This window comes from Pelodiscus sinensis, chromosome 14 (genome assembly GCF_049634645.1).
Source record: "Pelodiscus sinensis isolate JC-2024 chromosome 14, ASM4963464v1, whole genome shotgun sequence".
In the NCBI taxonomy this organism is placed as follows: Eukaryota; Metazoa; Chordata; order Testudines; family Trionychidae; genus Pelodiscus; species Pelodiscus sinensis.
In genome coordinates, this window is record NC_134724.1 from 41,863,727 (window position 1) to 41,880,276 (window position 16,550).

The 16,550-nt window shown below is 45.5% G+C and overlaps 1 long non-coding RNA gene across 1 annotated transcript; it reads right to left on the bottom strand.

Annotated features, from left to right (window-relative positions):
* Positions 1-593: 593 nt before the first annotated feature.
* Positions 594-4,882, bottom strand: LOC112543683 (uncharacterized). Its single transcript, XR_003086896.2, has 5 exons — positions 4,811-4,882; positions 4,527-4,620; positions 4,331-4,427; positions 3,333-3,455; positions 594-2,727 (listed from the first exon to the last, which is right to left on the bottom strand). It is a non-coding gene; the product is annotated as an uncharacterized LOC112543683 (long non-coding RNA).
* Positions 4,883-16,550: the final 11,668 nt, after the last annotated feature.

The following is a 16,550-nucleotide window of genomic DNA, read 5'->3' on the forward strand; positions in this document are numbered from 1 at the left end:
CGGGGATTATTTAAATTCCCCTTTCTTTGACTATGCTGAATAAACTATTTTATATGGCTCCGTCGACAGAGCCATGTAGTCTAGATGTAGCCTCAGTGTTTTAAGATAAGTAGAGCCCTGAGTGGATACTAAATTAAGTCACATCTGCATTTGCAAAAGCGATCCATGAATATCCACATCCACAGGCATAGATACGGATACTGGTGGATATCTGCAAATTTCTAAGGTTCTAAATACTAAATTTGTATCAGTTTCCACACTCTATCTGCAAAAATAAAGCGCAAATATCTGCATCCATATCCGTGGATGCGAATATCTGCATATATAAAGTGGATATCTGCAATTGGTAGGGCTGTAAAAATAAGAGGCTGGCAGTGAAAAGCAATTTGAAAATCAGGGGTCAGAGGAGCTATAATCAGTACCTGAGGAACAAGCATGAGTTCTGAACACAAATTCATTGTTCTGAATTAAGAGAAAATGAGACTGTCAGCTATGCAATAAATGCTGAGCACTCTGGGCCAGTGGAGGTTTTTGTTTTTTCAGTCTTTCCCTGTAACTCTCCTGTGATGTGAACATTCATAATAGAAACAGTCTAGAGTATCCAGTTGTTTCTGGTCACACCACCCCATCTCTTTGATCTGTATTTGCAGATTCACCCAGATGAGTAACAAACAAAAACAATGGGTAAAATACATTCTGTATATGTATTGGCAAACAACTACTATGAGCTTAGCTTGACTTATTAAGTGAAACTATTAATTACATGTTGTGCTGTACATTGATGAATTTCTTTGTGGTGGAAAATTGTGCACATTTTACTTGGTATTAAAGTCTCTTCTCTTTGATGGTGGTAATTAAAAAACAAAGACATAATATGACTGGCAGAACTGACGGTTGAGTCTTTTTTTTTTTTTTTAGACATAATTTATAAATTAGAAGCAGTATGCCAAAGATAAGAATAAGCTGGCAGGTGGTCTTCTGAAGGATGGTATGAATTTTGTCAAATAGATGAAAAACATCATATTTTCCCAGCAGAATGGGTGTTTTTAAGTTTTGTCACATCGCTCAGAACATGATCTTGAAGTCTTTATTCACTCACGAGCAATCTTTACTCACTGGAGTCAGTAAGACTGGTCCTGTGAATAAAGACTTTGGTGCCCAAACCTTTGGTTGACAGTCAGGATTAAACCTAAGCTCATTTTGCGTGCAGCAGTTGGCCTGAAGTCAGGCCCTTGATGCAAAATTTCCATTAGGATAAACTCAGTTGTGGGCCAGGACTATTCTCAATATCAACTTGTTTATATTAAAGATGTACATAAAGTCCTGTTTGTCTGAACACAGCGGAAACAAATAGAAGCAGACAATGTCCTCACTCAAATCCCCTCACCTGCTACTCTGATGAGCTGTGTACTTGAGAAATTTTGTCTGTCTCTGCTTCCTATCAGGGTCACTACACATCTTGGCTTTCAGTCTGTGACACACTCAAGTTATGTCTGTACTTGTGACTGTACACAAGTATAGACATTGATCATGGGTGGACAATTTTTGATGGAGGGGCCAGAAGATTTATCTGGGTGACTCCGAGTCAGAAACCCAGCACATTTCTGAAGCAGCCTCCCTGCCTGCCTCACCCCCACACAGGCTTCAGGGTCATGTGCATGCGTGAATAACTCCAAGATGGAGGCGAGGGGGCATGGTGCTTCGTGGCTGCCTGTTGTTCAAACAGGCAGCTTCCACTGGCCAGTTTCTGGCTAGAAACTGGCTAATGGGACTGTGCTAGGGTCAAAGGCAGTGCCTGAAGCCTTTTCTCCCTCCCCTCCGGGCTCAGTTTTGAAAGAGAAACAGCCCAGCAGCTGCTTTTCTGAGTGGTGTGAGTGAGGCAAGCAAGGGAGCCTGCCTGGGGCTCCCCACTGCACCTGTGGGATGGATCCAGTGGCTTGGTGGGCTGGATCTGGCCTGTGAGCTATATTTTGCCTAGGCCTGCTGTGCACAGTTGTATGTGTGGTGTAGTCCTATAATATTGCTATTGTCCATTTCTGTAGCCCTGAAGGACAGTGTAGTGTGGGAAAGCTAGCATGCATGAGGGGTATGAGTATGTACATGACCCCCACATCTTTTATAGTGCAATGTGGAATGGAACAAGGGATGTGTATTGGGTTACATGTATCAATAGTTCTCCAGGGCCATCCCCATAATGCGTTGAACCCTCTACTGTCTGACCCCTATCCAAGTTATAAAGTCTTTCACATATACACACCATTGCCAGTGGTATCAGACCTGCATTGAGCTCTGAAGATAAGTTCTTTCTTGAATTGTATTGATGAGCATCAGCAAACATGGATCACATTCCAAGAACTGCCTCCTGGCAGTGTACACTATCGTCCATGACTTCGCACGTACCAGCAGGGAAATATCCCCTACCAGGAGATTGCATGGAAGGTGGAAGAGGCAGGCACATGGAAGGTGGAAGAGGCAGGCACTCACCTGACACCATTCCAGTGCTGGGAGCACCGCAGGATGCCGTTCTGGAGGGTGAATGACTCTACTAATCGCTCCAGGAGGGGATCTAGTGCTGTCACTTGACCGAGTGCTATCAAGGGATGTTAGTACTAAGCCTGAAATGACTTGTGACCTGTTGGCCTCCTCATATGGTGGGATATCTTTTGAGATGCAGGAGGAGGAGGCAACCAGTGCTTTGGAGAAAGTCCCAGAGAAGCCCTGGGAGACCTGGAAGAAGAGGAGTACATTACTCTACATCTACTTGATGGATGTGGTTGAGGACAGTCCCCTAAGGAATCTGAAGATGACCCTGAGCCATATCAGAAACCAAAATCCAAAGCTGCAAGTTAGAATAGTTCCACACACTCCCTGGAAATATTCCCTCTTGCTCCAATAATTTATGCCTCCAGCTGACTCTCCACCCCCTCAGAGTCCCCAAAATGTAGACCCTCAGCTCCTTATGCCCCTGAGGGATCCTGAAGCAAAGGGATGTGAACAGAACCCTCCATGAGGACTTAAACCCACAGTTTCTCCCGGAAGACAAGAAAGGACCCAAGGATAGCCGTGATCCCGGCTTAGGCAGAAGTTGGAACATGGTCCTCTTAATGTCCTGGGATCACCACTGAACCAGAAGATGAACTTGACTCCAGTCTCTCATTCCCTGCTCTGACTCTGCCTTCCCAGAGGCCACACTCCCAACCCACAGCCACTACAGCTGCAGGCATTACAGCTCATCAGAGCCAGCTTGCTTACATCTGGCATCAGAAAGCCTAGCTCAGAGGTCTCTTATGTCAAATTTAGGGTGGGGGTGGTGACTCAGAAGCAGCACTTACATCACATTCAGGGAGAGGAAGGGCAAATCAGAATAGGGCTTTGCTGCTCCTTATAGCCTTGGCTCTCTGCTGGGACACTCTGGACCTGATGCAGAAGTGGGGGAAGGAGGAAGGTCAGGGCTCCTGTGGGGGAAGGAGGAAGGTCAGGCTCAATAGACCAAATGAGCCCATCCTCATCCCGGGGGCTGAGACACTGCTCAAGGGTGGAATATCTGATTCATTGATCATGGAGCTCGAGAAGGGGATTGTCAAAATTTGTCTGTCTCTCTCTAGACTGGGACAATATTCAGTGTCTGGGCTGGTTCTGTCCTTTCTGAACTCCTGATTCATAACAGCTCATCAGGATGGAAACAGACCCCCTGTCGCCCAAAAACCCTTGGTCAGAGGAATGAGGTGACTGTGAGATAATCCCCTCCATATCTCCATGCCAGTCAGAGAGAAGAGGTAACTCCGTTCATGCCTCTTTTGTTTGCTAGGAAGGAGTCCGACTTTTCTGGCTCTCATGGGCTGTGTCTAGACTGCATCCCTCTTCCGTAAAAGGGATGCAAATTAGACACATTTGCAACGGGGATTTAAATCCCCCCGCTTCATTTGCATAAACATGGCTGCCATTTTTTTCCGGCTTGGAGCTTTGCCGGAAAAAAGCGCCAGTCTAGATGCGGATCTTTCGGAAAATAAAGCCTTTTCCGAAAGATCCCTTATTGCTTATTTTAAGAGGAATAAGGGATCTTTCGGAAAAGGCTCTATTTTTTCTGAAAGATCCGCGTCTAGACTGGCGCTTTTTTCCGGCAAAGCTCCAAGCTGGAAAACGGCAGCCATGTTTATGCAAATGAAGCAGGGGGATTTAAATCCCCGTTGCAAATGTGTCTAGTTTGCATCCCTTTTACGGAAAAGGGATGCCGTCTAGACACAGCATGGTGGGTGTGGGGGAAGTTGGGCAGGAGGTTTTGGGGCGGGGGGTTGAGGCTCTCACTCCTAAAGCCAGCCAGGCTCCTCACTTGAAGTTCCAACTCTTTCTTCTGCCCCTGAGGGAGGAAGGGTCCAACACAGCACTGTCCTGGCTATCCTGACAAGGATGGCCCACTGGGGTGAAAGCTAGGAGAATAGAAGGAAAAGTGGATTTCAAGTATCCCCTTTACAGTTCTCCCCCGCACTGAGGTAAAATGGCTCCTTCCCCCTCCTGACCATACTCACCTACAAAATGTATTAGAGCCTGTCTGAGTTTTGGGACTTTCAACAGGTTCCCCAGCATGGTCTGCCTGTGGTCAGACAAGGTCCTCAGTACAGCCTGCAAAGAAAGGACAGCCATAGATGACAGTTGGGAAATTGGGTCAACTTTTTGTCTGTCAATAACTCCCTGCTCAGCCAATCATCATTGAGACTGAGAAGTGGGAGGCTGAGAAGTCTCAGCAGATGTCCCAAAATATAGCCCCAGTCACCACCAGAAGGGATCAGTAACAGAGCAATTTCAGCCCCACCTCTTTGGGATGGCCTTCCACAAAGCCATAAAGGGGAGTCTCTGAAGTAGTCCCTGCCTTTCACCTCTGTCCAGCCTGGCTGATGTTAGGGTCTCTTTGTGAGGTCACCACCACCCCACTACTTTTACCCAATAGACTGAAGTCCTACAACAGGCCTTTGTGATGTCACTTCCACATTCACCCCCTCCCATGCAAAGCTGATGTCCTGCCCCTAACCAGCCCCTTGGGACTCATTGACCAATCAGAATAAAGTGCTCTGAAATGAGCTACAGAGCAACAATTGTTGATGGTCATTATTCAGCAGGTATTTGAGAAGAACAAGCACATTAGAGAATCAGGAACAGCGCAGAGACAATAATTGCGGAGGAGCAGCACAATCAAAGAGAACAAAAGGACCATAGTAAGGTAGCTTTGCCTCCCTCTGACTTGAAGGAGAAGAACTTCCCAAGACACCCTGGTGGGTAGAGCCAGAGCAACAGTCTTCCCTCCAGGAAACAGAGGAGCAGGGATGGAAGTATAAAGGCTGGAGCTAAGAGCTCAGTGAGAACCTACCCCCTGAGGAAGCCCCATGCCTTGACCAAGGTTTTGAGGTGAGAGGCTCAGCCACACTGCTGGGAAGGGGAAGACTGTCTAGGACAGCCAGGACAACTGGTGAGCACGGAAGACTAGCTAGGACCACTGATAATCCCAGACCCTGAGCTAATGGAAACCTTGCCAGAGTCTTTGTTCTCTGCAGACCTAAAGGAGCAGGGATCAAGCCAGATAGGCCCACAGAGGGAACTGGGGGCCTACCATGTCTGGCTGAGGAGATGGAAGTGAACTGGCCAGCATGCTGCAGCCAGGATCCCTGCTGATCCAGGGACAGCCAGAGCTGCCATTGTTAGGGCCCTGGACTAGGCCACAGTGGAGTGGGTGGGCCTGCATCCCCCTACAACCTACTCCCTGTGTGGCAGATTCCCTGTTTTGGGCAAAACGCCTGCACTTGTCAGCTCTCTGCCAGACGCAACTGTTTTTCAGCCTGAGAAGAGGCATGAGCTCCCTAAACTGCCTTCTGCCCCGTGCTGAACCTAAGTATTCCCGGATAATAGCCACCTGCTTGGCCAATCAGCACTGAGACTGAGTACTGGAAGGTGGAGGGGTCAGCCAAGATCACCATCAGAAGGGATCAGTCTGAGCACCCTTCTAGTGTTTGTGAGAGCCCTCACAGTGACAGCAAACCTCCCACATACACCCCTCCTTAGTGGAGACAGTGAGGAATGGAAAAAGGGTGTGCCTATTGGAGTCCAAGAGATGGGTGGGCATTAGCCCAGGCACATCTAAAGAACCTCCCGCCAGCCTATGGGGAGGGTCCACTGAGCCCAGAAAACCAAGTAATTACTTGGGACAAAGATGAAACAGGGATGGGTATGAGGGTCAAAGGGCTAAAACAAGGGACCCGGATGGGGACACTGAGCAGAGAATCCTAGACAGCGCCCACTGCCCTTCTAAGGTTTCGAGAGCCAGTGGATGCTGCTCAGTGGAACTCTGCCTGGATGTGTGAGTGGATGCAGGATCGGAAATAGGCCCCAAAGTCGCAGGCCCCTCCCTCAGCCAACCTTTGCTCCTGGTCTTATAAATCACCATCTTGGTGATAGCCAGGAGGAGGCCGACCAGGAGTCCCCGTGACTTTGTGGGGCCATGGATGGGGTGTGCATAGATTTGTAGGTGAGAGAAGTGCAGCCAGAATCTCAACAAGAGGTTCTGGAGGAGCCGAAAGAGGGGCTGCAACCTGGTGCACTCGAGGTAGAGGTGCACCAGGGTCTCCCTCTCACCACAGAAGGGGCAAGTATTGGGAATGGGGGTGAACTGCTCCAAATACACCCCTGTGTTCACAGCTCTATGTAGGATTCTCCAGCTGATGTCCCCAGTGGGCCATGGACTCAAGGTGGAATAGAGACTGTCCCACCAGGGTTCCCCACCCTCGATTGATGGTAGGAGATCCTGCCACTTGGTGTCTGGGCGGGACACAAGGGTGGGGAAGTGGAGAGTGTGAAGCACGAGTGCGTACAGATGGCTCTTTGGCCCATTTGGAAGGGGACCGGCTGCAATGCATGCAGCCAGCTTGGGTGATGAGGGGGAGGCGGTCGGGAAGGTACACAGGGCTAGGGGCCGATGTATAGATCAGGTGGGCCAGGGGTGAGGGTCGGGCGGGGTGCACCCTCTTGGAGGACCTTGTCGAGATAAACTTGAGCAGTGTGTGGCAGGGCATCCACCTCCTGATGTACATGCTGGGGAGTACATAGGGTAGAAGGCCCCATGCACTGAGCGAGTGCCCAAGGAGCCGTCCAGTCTCCCTGGTCATAGTCCAGGAGGTCTCCGACTCTGGTGACTTCTGCCAGGATCAGCCTCTGGCACACCGAGGAGGACTCCGCCACCTGCACACGTAGATGGGGATTGTGTAGCAGAGGCTCCATGAGGAAGTCTGCCACCATGGTGGCTCCCAAGGACCTGGCTTCCGCAAGCAGCTTCCAGGCCTGGAGGAGGTCCTGTTAGAAGGCCAGCAGCTTGGAGAGGTCTCGCAGAAGACCTCTCAAAGGAGCTGCTGGTCGTATCGGAGCCCTCGGAAGTGGCGAAGGAAAGCATGCACCAGCATGCTCCACACCAGACTAACTGCATCATGTAGGAGCCTCTGCAGGGCCTGGAGCTGGAGGACACGGACCCGCATGAGCAAGCACATCAGATTCTTCCCTCCCTCCTCCAGGGGAAGATGGAGAACCCCGGCAGAGACCCAATGCAGTCCTGGCCAGAAGAACCACAGAATCAGCTGCTGGAAATGATCCAGGAAACCTGGGGTCAGGGCCAGGGTACTGAGAGGGTGCTAGACACGGACAGGACCAGTTGGTTAAGCACCAGTGCCCTCCCACACAGGAAGAGGCACCAGAGCAGTCCCATCCATCTCCACAACCGCTCAGTCACCCTGGACTCTAAACCATGCCAGTCTTCCGGTGGAGAGGGATGCATGGCAGAGAGAAAAACGCTAAGACAGAGCAGTGGACCTGTTGCTCTACCTGATGGCCTGAAGCATGGGTGGGAGGTAGCTTGCCTGCCACCCAACCCCTACCACCAGGCCAGAGCTCTTGACCCAATTGACCCGGGCAGAGGCGGCCACCGAGTAGACAGCTTGGCAGGCCTCCACCCATGCCAGGTTGCCCAGATCCTGGACCATGAGAACTATGTCATCGGCATATGCCAACAGGACTAACCGCATCTCCGGCTCATGGAGCACCAATCCCATCAACCTCTTGCAAAGGACGTGGAAGAAGGGCTCAATGGCCAGAGTATGCAGCTGGCCCAACAGTGGGCAGCCTTGAGGTACTCCACACCCGAAGCTGACCAGTGTGATCAGGGTCCAGTTGAGCTTGACCAAAGACTCTGCAGAAGTGTACAGTGCCTGGAGAAATCCCACAAAGCAGGCCCGAAGCTGAAGACCTGCAGGGTGCCCAGGAGGTACCCGTGATCCATCTGGTCGAACGCCTTCTCCTGATGCAAGAGCAGGAGGGAGAACGACCGACCATTACTACACCTGAGCTCTAGGAGATCCCGGATGAAATAAAAGTTATCAAAGATGGTGCGGCCTATGACTGTGTAGGTCTGGTCTGGATAGACCACGTCCGCCAGAATGGACTTCCATCTCAGAGAGATGGCTTTGGCGATGATTTTATAGTCTGTGCTAAGGAGTGAGATGGGACGCCAATTCCTCAGATCACAGAAGTACCCCTTCTTGGGCAGCACAGCTCGCCTGCACGATAAAAGGAGGACCCCACTCTCCAAGGATGGAGAGGATGTCCCAGAACACACGGTACAACTCAGCGATCGGCCCATCCATGCCCGGGGACTTGTTGGTGGGCATGAGATGGAGGGCTTCCAAGAACTTGGCCAAAGAGAACCCAGAAGTAGGTTTGCATGGAAAATCAAGTTGGTCCAGCGAGACCCCCAACCCTGAGCTTCCCCTTTGCTTCCCCCTTCCAGATTCCCCTCTCTCTTTCCTTCTCACGCCTCCTTTCCCTAGTCTCACCAGAGTCTCATTCCCCCCACCCCAGTTTTGTTAAAGAGAGTTTGTGCTCATGAAAATACGTGTATTTTATTTGACATCAGGAAGGGGTAAGTGGAAGGACATGAGGGAGGAATGAGGCACAAGCCCCCAGTGGGGCAGATCAGGGAGGCTCTTAGTGCTCCTCAGGGTGGAAGCTCTCCTGCAGGGTCTCCTGGAGACTGACAGCCCTCAGGGACCTCCCAGATGGCCTCCTGCAGAAGGTGCAGCCAGGCTCACAGCAACACATCCAAGAGTAGCACCAGGGTGCCCAGGGGCAGCTCTGTCTCCATGTTGCAGAGTGCTCTGATATCCCTAGTGAGGGCAACCAGATCATACAGAGACAAAATGCTTTGCTGTCCCTCATTGAGAGGCAAGCAAGCAGGGAAAACTGAGAACTGACTGTTCAGGGGGAGTCCCTTTAAGCACAGGCCTCAGTCTCAGGCAGCAGCCACACAAAGTAACTCCTGACTTGATGCCCTGCTGGACCTGGTTCCGGCTGGCCTTTAAATGCAATTCAGTGTCCATTTGGTGTGGATGCACTATTTCGGAATAGCAAAAAGCTATTTTGAAATGCATTTTGTATGTAGACGCGTTATTTCAAAATAAGCTATTTCGAAATAACTATTTTGAAATTAGATATTTTGAAATAATGCTGCAGTGTAGACATTCAGTGTCTGAATCAGTCTGAAGGTTTATGATCTCTTCCCAATTCCTGCAGCCAAAGACTGAACTTTAAATAGCTTTCATAGAATCATAGAGCTGGAAGAGGCCTTCGAAGGCCATCAAGTCCAGCCCCCTGCCCAAGGCAGGACCAATTCCAATTAAATCCCAATTAGCTTTGTTGTTCCCCTATTTCATCAAGGGGCTGAGTTAGGTTTCCTGCTCTGTTGTGCGGGCCTTGATCCTTGTGGTTGTACCGGATGATGTTTTGTGGCACAAAGAAGTTCTTTTCACTACTTGTAGTCTGTCATGGTACTGATACATTTAGAACATAAAACAGAATAATAGATCAGATTGATGGCTTTACAGTATTTTGTTGCTGTTTATTAGTTACAGCTAAATGAAACTTTTCATCACCAGGATTTGACAAAAAACGGCTTTCTCTCCCTCCCCCTGCCATATATCAATTTTTTTAAATAAATGAAAATGTTTATTTCAAATGTTTGTGTTATGAGAAAAATGAGTGTAAAAGGGATCTCCCCTGCCGTTCTTTTCATGCCCCCCACACTCCTTTTTCAAGGGGCAAAGCAGAACATGAAAACAGGTGTAGAGACTGAAGAGAAGGACAGAGAAATCTTCCAAACCAGAAAATATTAATGGAAAACTCTGGGTAGAGAGGTAAGGTGTTAGCACAACATATTTAACATGTTTCAACGAACTCTTGTTGAAATTAGCTGAAAGTATAATATTGTGGTATCCGTATCTCTGAGCCTCGTGTGGCACCTTTGCCCTCCTCTGATATTTTTAGCGTTACTTCTCCTCTTTTGTCTTTCTGTTCCTCCCAGGTGGGGTTGCATCATAGGACAAAGTTTCTGTCTCTGACACTCCTGTGTTCCACTGCCCTTTATTGGTCCTTGAGGCACCAAGATGCATTTTACTGGTATTCAAGCTCCAGATACCATACGGCCAGAAGTCTGGTATCATAGGAGCTGCAGAGAATTCTGAGTTGTTTTGAGAGGCCTGATTACGCAGTAGGTGTCATTCTTTGTGGGTTTTCGTGCTACAAAAGGAGAGGTGAATGGGGGAGAGTTAATGTCAGCTCATAGCAGCCTATAATGCCCAGGGCCACATTCCCACTCGGCATCTCAGACTCTGACCTGCTGTTGCTTCTGCTAATCCTTTTTTGGTTGCCTAAATGTAGCCCGGGTGCACAGTAAAGGTGACAGCAGTGGAGTGATCTTCCACTGCTGTTAAAGGTTGTGAGCTAAAGCAGTTCATGTGGCAGCACTGTAAATACTGTAGTCATCCTGATAAAGGGGTCAGAAGTCCTATTTGAGACACTCTAGGTAATTGGGTGGTGTGGAACTCTCAAAGGAGTGCCAGATTAATACCAGAATCACGTACATTGATCTTAATCAGCAGGGTTAATGTCACTTAGTTCATCTGAAACCACTACAGAATAGGCACATAGACAATATTGAGAGATTTAGTAACCGAATAATAGATTTTCAAAAAGAAAAATGTGACGAGGCTTATGTCCTGTTATAAGATATTTTCCAGTACCAATATGGTGAGCTTTTTCTCATGCTGGAGTGTCTAAAGTCTTGTGGTCATTCCAATGTTATCTTGTATTGTTCTGATCCATTAACCGTAAAAGCTATTTTGTTCTTGTTTCTAGTGCATGTTTCATAGGGAAACTGGCTGTTGCTTAGCATAAATAAAAGAGAAGCTTATTTTAAGATATAGCACAAGTTAACAAGATGCTGAATCATCACTTAAAGACAAATAATTCATAGTGAATTAAATATGAAAACCAGTTAGAGCAACAAAATTGTACAAAGATGATACAATAGGTATGTGGGGTTTTAATGAGGCTTGTTGTGGAAATTATTTGAATCTTCTGCATATTGAAAGATAATTTTTCTATTATAAAATACTGTTGGAAATTGATTATTGTTAACTTTGAAATTTGAAAACCAATTTAATCCCTAGAGTAACTCCCCTGACTTCAGTGAATTTACCCCAGTATGATTTTGCTCCAGCAACTTTGGCTATGTCTTGACTACATGGATCCGACAACAGAGCCATGTAAAATAGTTTATTCGGCATAGGAAAGAAGTGGGGATTTAAATAATCCCCACTTCATTAAAATAAAAATGGCCACTGTGCTGTGTCGATGATCAGCTGGTCCAGCATAGCGGGGCAGTCTAGAGGTGCCGGGGTTGACAAGGGAAGCTGTTCATAGCAGAACCAGGGGCTAAAATTGTTGCTAGATTCTCTGATAAGTCTTGTCATCTTTCTGCATTGGTAAGAGGATTCAGAAATGTATTTGAGCCATTCAGCATTCTCTATATTGACTTAACAAATTTGCAGAAAAAACATATATATCCTCAATCCTAATGCTCTTTGCGGTTCGGAGAGTGATCATTCCATATTATCTCCTGGATGGCATAAATTCACCACTCCTTGTTAAGAATATTGAAGAAAAAAATTAAATTTCTTTTACTGAAAATGTATTATTTGGGGAGTATATTTAAGTTTTGTCTGTTGAAAGTGCAATAAAATGTCTGAACTAGAGGAAGTGATAGTTATAAGAACATTTAGCAGCTGTTCAGCTCTCTAACTGGATTAGTCAGGTAAAGTTAATAGCTTGAAAATTGAATTTTCAACGGTACTTCAGTTTTTCTTAAATATTTTTTGCAAGTACTTAAAGATGAACTTTCTTTTAAATACGGGGACTAAATCTGTCAGTGAGCATTGTAAGGCCAGCACACTTGCGGGTTTCTAAATTATCTTTATGCAGTTTTTATGACATCCATTTGGTGCAATGCAAAAACAAAACAAATCTGAGATCTGGAAACTTAAGACTAAGCCAGAAAATTTAAATGTCCACATTCCTATTTGATGTCATTTTACCATGCTTCACTCTCCTTGTAAATCATCTGATGTTTCCTATATAAAGATGACTAATATTGTGGTGGAGACTTGGCCTTTTAAGACCACATTCTCTTATTTTAAAGACATGCAGTGAATTGAGGAGACGAAAAGTACAGTATGTTAATAGCATGTATTTATAAAATGGAGATTCTGCTGTATGGTATTTCCCCTGTATTTCTGAGACTGTCTCTTCTATCAATTATTGTATCTACAGAGTGAATATTTTTGTTCATTATTTTAAGGAAACAAAAGCCCCTCTGAGACCCATCTGCCACCAATGGAACAGCAAATCAGAATAGGTAGATTTCAACAAACTCTTTTTCATAGCCAACCCATAATTGCGATTGGGGCAGCAGACAAGGGGTTATATGAACTTTAGTATGTTGGAGCACAAACATGTCACAGCTCATTTTTATCTGTAAGCCACTTTTTGTTTTGAAGGTTCCTGTTTGCTGCAGGTATCTAAATTTAGCCATATTTTGTCAGCTGGAACTTATGTTACAGAAAAGAAGGCTAGCAAATCTCAGCCATGTCACACTTTATTAGTCATGCAAGCACTTAAAAGCAAGGTTAGATACAAAATTCCCAAGATTTGTGGTGGCAGTTTTTTTAACATGCCACAGTGAGCCTTTTAGGATTTATTTCCAGAAACTGGACAAAGTTAAAGCATTAAATTTTATGAACAATGCAGCTTTTTGATTGGAAAAAATATTTAAATCTCAAAGAAAAGCTCAGCTGGTGGTGTGTGCTCCTGTTCTACCAGGGTCAAAGGAAGAAAAACTTTATTTTCTGATACTGTGCTATCTTCTTTGGGTAACTTCAATAGACTGACAGTGCAGGTTGGGTTACTGACAGTGCAGGTTGGGTTACAGATAAGCTAAACTGATTCATGTCATCTACTCTTAAACATTCTCCCTTAATTTTTTTTTTTTTTTTTTTTAGTTTGGCTATCTGTCTTTGTTGCCTTCTATTCATAATGTCAAAGGCCAGAAGACATGCGATGCTGTGAAGGCATGCATATGTACTTACTGCAAGATCGACACTCCAGAGGTTGATCCTCTAGAGTTCAATTTAGAGGGGTTAGTATAGACCTGTAATGTAAATGAAATGCTAAGGGCAGCTCCTGTTGGTGTCTGATACTCTGTTTTGTGAGGAGTAAAGGAAGCTGATGGGAGTGTTTGCTCCCTCATTTTGTGTAGCTGGAGTTGTGTGTCTTAAGCTGACCTTCTAGATCCAGTATAGACCAGGCTTAGAGAGCAGAGTGTCAGATACCACAGCTCTCAAAGGGGGCTTAGAAGCAACAGAAATGCCTTGTGCTTCGATGTGCAAGGACTGTGCTTCTTGCACATAGAAGCAAGAGGCCAGAGCAACCTTTGTTCACAGGAGCCGGGGATGGCTGCAAAGAGGGGCTGCTGCTGGAACAGCCCCTGTCCACAGCCAGACTGAGCCACTGTTTGCGGCAGCCTGGGCTGGCTGCAGACAGGGGCTCGCTGCAGCAACCTTCCTCCCCTCCCCACCAATAGTCAACTTCCAGCCAGCAGATCATGGAGCCCAGGAAATGGAACAGAAGAACCTGACAACTGCTCTGAAACATACCCTGGAGCTGATAAGGGCCTGCAGTAAATGCGTTCAGAGTACACAAGGCACCTGGCATTGGCCGTTGACAGAAGACAAGATACTGGACAAGATATATGGGCTCTTTGGTCTGGCCCAGTATGATCATTCTGATGTCAACAGGAAAGCAGATAGTGTGGAGAAGTAACAATGGGACTTGGTTACTACTCATACCCCTGAACTGGACTGCTTCTAGGATCTGAGTTGGGAACTAGTGGACTTATTTCCTCTGGTGGTTTTTTTAAACTATTAATGAAATTGTGCTAAGGGCTTTCACACCTTGTAATTTCTGAGACTTATTAAAGAAGTCGTCCTATGGTGGGGTGCATCAACCCTGCACTGAAGCTGATGGAATTACACTAGTCCAGCGGAAGATGAGGGCAGTGTGGCTTCACAGGGGATGACTTACATGAGTAAGATATACAGGTTAAGCCAATGTGAATAGCTGTGTAAGAATTAGTTGGCTTTGACAGATCAGACCTGCCTTTATAGTTCTTTCATTACTGAAAGAAGTTTGCAATACAAACTTCACAATTCTTGAAGCTGCTTCTCTATTTTCCAAGAAAGGCACAATGTTCTCAAAGTGTTCCAGACTGGGGGCTGTGGGAAGGGATTGATGAACTAGCTGCCAGTGCTTTATCAATGTGAATTGAAGGAAATGATTCCGTATTTGTAGAACCCAACCATGAGAGTTGAAATGAAGCAGCAGCACATCTCCCACCAATGTTGATATTTTTAATGAAAAGACAGGGTATTATTTTCAAATAGATTTGAAATGTTGCAGGCATGAAGACTTAATATCAATGGTAATATTTGCTCTTACATTTTTTTCTTAGTTGTTTTTCACGTGGTTATCTTTAATCTTAGGAATGTGGATTCTTGAATAAGAAAGTTTTTTTTTTCTTATTTACTAGCCAGGTTTATACAAGATCCTATATTGCTAATATTGAAAACTGTTCTGCCTTGGGTAGAAATCAACTTGAATAGAACAGAGAACACTTGCGGGTGTGATTGGTTAATACACTAATGAAAGATACAGATTTTAAATAAGCCCTACAGCCCAGCAGAGTTGAAGATCTTCAGGTAAGATATTTTGGTTGGTTCATTATAGGCCTAATCCTGTCAAATTCTGAACATAGTTGATTACCATGGAAGTTGATGAGAGACAAAGACATTCAACACCTTGTAAGATTAGATCCTATAGAAATACACAACCAGTTATGACATTTGTATCTGGATTCATATTTGGATTCTGAATTTGCTATGGTTTGGGTCCTGTTTTATAGTTATGATTTTCTACAAAGTTCCAATCCCTAAGCCACCAATACATAATGGTGCTGTTTTTGACCAAAGAAAGAAAGTGATGATTCTAACAAACATCAATATAATAGAGGAACAAAAGGGAGGTATGGGAAAGAGCAATTGATATCAATTTTATGCACTTCATAACTTCCAATTTATAAGGGAAGTTCCCTGGCCAGCAGGACAAGGGACAATAAGAAATTTTTAAATTATATTAGGAAGAAATCCTAGCAATGGTATAGACCCATTCCTAGATGGAGATGATAATCATACTAATGATTATCAGTATTTGGAAGGAAACCAGATGATGTACTAAAATTGAGGTAGATTAAGTACTTCACAGCCTATTAGTAACCAAAAAGGATGATAGACCACATATTAGGACTAAACATTTTAAAATCTGCACGCCCAGAAAGCTTGCAGCAAGAGTTGTCTGAGAAGATCTCAATGTAACGCTATGCCCCATATTTTTATGGAAATGTGTTTGAATGTGAATGTGCATAACTTGAATATGCTTTATGCAAAATGCAGGATGTAATCATTCATGGAAAACCTTGCCATCCGTTGAATGTGTATATTGTATCTTTCTTGTATATGAAATTAGAAATATGAAGCGCAAACCTGTTTATTAATCCACTTTCTTCTAGTGAAAGCCATTAATGATAGTTCAGGAACTTATTGGCCTGGTGCTCAAGACAATGATCTGTGAATAGTCTTGTTTCCCCAGGAAAGGTGGGTTGGGGTTGGTCCTACAAAGTCAGGTGACTATGGCACCTGGAGCTGGAATCCATCTTGAATTTTGTACTCTTCTGGGAGGGAAGAATTGAACTAAGGATTCCTGTCCTGGGGAAATTCTATTTAAGGGATGGAGAGTAAACAACGAGGGTCATCAGGCCTCCCATCACAAAAGAGAGCTAGAATCAGAACTCTAAGGGGGTGGAGGAGTGGAGAAAAAGCTGGGCCCACTTCTGAAAAAAATCAGCTCTGGGCTAAAGAACTTTACCAGAAATAAGGACTAGGGTGAGAAAATAGTATTTGTAACAACGTCACTTAGTGTATTTAGGCTTATCTGGCGTGTTTTGTTTCAGGTTAGTAACTTACTTTAATCTGTCATCACATATAGCCACTTAAATTCTTCTTCTGTTTATTATAAAA